This window comes from Amia ocellicauda, unplaced genomic scaffold (assembly GCF_036373705.1).
Source record: "Amia ocellicauda isolate fAmiCal2 unplaced genomic scaffold, fAmiCal2.hap1 HAP1_SCAFFOLD_256, whole genome shotgun sequence".
NCBI classification, from domain to species: Eukaryota; Metazoa; Chordata; class Actinopteri; order Amiiformes; family Amiidae; genus Amia; species Amia ocellicauda.
Window position 1 is genome coordinate 35001 of NW_027102819.1, and position 2432 is coordinate 37432.

Below are 2432 nucleotides of genomic sequence, written 5' to 3' on the forward strand. Positions count from 1 at the left end.
CACTCACCCTTAAAGGCCCGCAAGCCCTTGGGGTTCCTGCCGGGGGCGGGCAGCATACATATGTCCGTTCCGTGGGAGCCACCGGAGATATGTCAGAGCCCGTACGCCCCCCGCACTCACCCTTAAAGGCCCGCAAGCCCTTGGGGTTCCTGCCGGGGGCGGGCAGCATACATATGTCCGTTCCGTGTGAGCCACCGGAGATATGTCAGAGCCCGTACGCCCCCCGCACTCACCCTTAAAGGCCCGCAAGCCCTTGGGGTTCCTGCCGGGGGCGGGCAGCATACATATGTCCGTTCCGTGGGAGCCACCGGAGATATGTCAGAGCCCGTACGCCCCCCGCACTCACCCTTAAAGGCCCGCAAGCCCTTGGGGTTCCTGCCGGGGGCGGGCAGCATACATATGTCCGTTCCGTGGGAACCACCGGGGAGATGTCAGAGCCCGTGAAACCCCGAAAGACAGACCCTTAAAGGCCCGCAAGCCCTTGGGGTGAACGTCTGGGGCGGGCAGCATACATACACCCCGGTCGGGAACCACAGGGAGGTGAGGTCAGAGCCCGTGAAACCCCGAAAGACAGACCCTTAAAGGCCCGCAAGCCCTTGGGGTGAACGTCTGGGGCGGGCAGCATACACACTCTCCACGGCGGGCCGCGAAGACTTAGCGGGCGCAGCCGCCGGAGCGGGCCGCCGACGAGGCCTGAAACGCGGGGTGCGGCCGGGACCGTTCCCCCCCTTGCATTTCGCTGGATGATCAGACAGTCGCAAAGAACCGTCTGAAAATCCCGGGCCAAGTCCAGAAAGTGTCCGTAAAAGAGCTAGCGGGGCCCAGCCACTTTCCTCCAGCAAGTGCCCTTAGCTCAGTTTTGACCTCTCTCATTGCACTAAGTGTCTTCAAAAACCCAGTTCCTGTATTTCCCCCGGCACCGTAGAGAAATGCTGACAGCCTGGAACACTGTGGCGGCTGCACACGGCACTCCCATGCCCGCCGCGAGCAGCCTAGCCCCGCCTCAGACCCGCGAGAACCGCCCATCGGCACACGGCCCGCTGTGCGCCCGAGCCGTTTGGTGTAAAAACTGTCCAAAAGTGGTTTCGACCACTTAGGAACATCGTAGAGACTCGAAATAAAAAGGATTTTGTTGGAAAAGCGATTCTGAGGAAGGCTGTGTTAAAATTAATTTCGGGAAATGTCGTTTACCCCCCCCCAAATGGCTCCGAAGTACCCCCCCCCCACCCCCCCCCTAAAAAACCGTGTTCCGGGGGTTTTTCGAGAAAACAAACACACGGGGTATATAGAGGGGACTGAGACGAATCGAATGACGTGCTTTGCAAAGAAATCGGGGGCTCACAGCCCCCCCAGGAGAGGTTCAAAAGTCGGAGGACTGGTCACCTAACTCCCATTGAAGTCAATGGGGGAAAAATGAAAACTGTCAAAAAGGCTTAAAATGGTTCAAAAACCCACTGGGGCAGTAGATAATCATCCTATTTGAATTTTAAAAGTCTTAGTTTGGCGAAAAAATACCTTTTAATAATTGTTTTAGGGGTCAGAAAAATCAGCTCCGGCTGCCTGGTCACCTAGGGGAGATAGAAAATTTTTCTAAGTTTTTCACTCGGCCGCCTGGTCCCCTAACTCGAAAATTTTAAAGTGCTCCCATCGGTCCCGGGATAGGGTGGCTGATAGCTGGGAGCCCCCTGAGCACTGCCCCGGTGTTAGTTTTCGGAGAAATGCCCCCGTTGATTTGTTATGATTTTTTTTCCGCCGGCCGCCTGGTCGCCCTAATGCAAAGTCAATGGGAGTGAGGAGATAGAAAATTTTTCAAAGTTTTTCACTCGGCCGCCTGGTCCCCTAACTCGAAAATTTTAAAGTGCTCCCATCGGTCCCGGGATAGGGTGGCTGATAGCTGGGAGCCCCCTGAGCACTGCCCCGGTGTTAGTTTTCGGAGAAATGCCTCCGTTGATTTGTTATGATTTTTTTTCCGCCGGCCGCCTGGTCGCCCTAATGTAAAGTCAATGGGAGTGAGGAGATAGAACATTTTTCAAAGTTTTTCACCCGGCCCCAAACGGCTCCAAAACACACTGGGGCTGTGGCTGGGACTCTCACCAGGACTGCCCCCTACTTTATTTCTGGATTAAAAAGCATTCTATATTAATTTTTCGATTTTTGGGACCCGGGACGCCTGGTCACCTAACTCCCCTTCTATCCCTATGGGGGGGGGGGCGGGGACATCGAAAACGCTCCCATCGCCGCCGAGGCACGCTGCGGGGACTCTCCCTACCATCGCCCCATGCTTCCTTTGAAGAATATATGACGTTTTTCAATTTTCACCGACATTTGAAAATCAAAACTTCAGAACATTTCATAGTTATTCTCAATGGGTTGTCTAGGGGCACACATCTCTAAACTGGGGGAAATGCTCAAAATGATTAAAAAGAAAAACA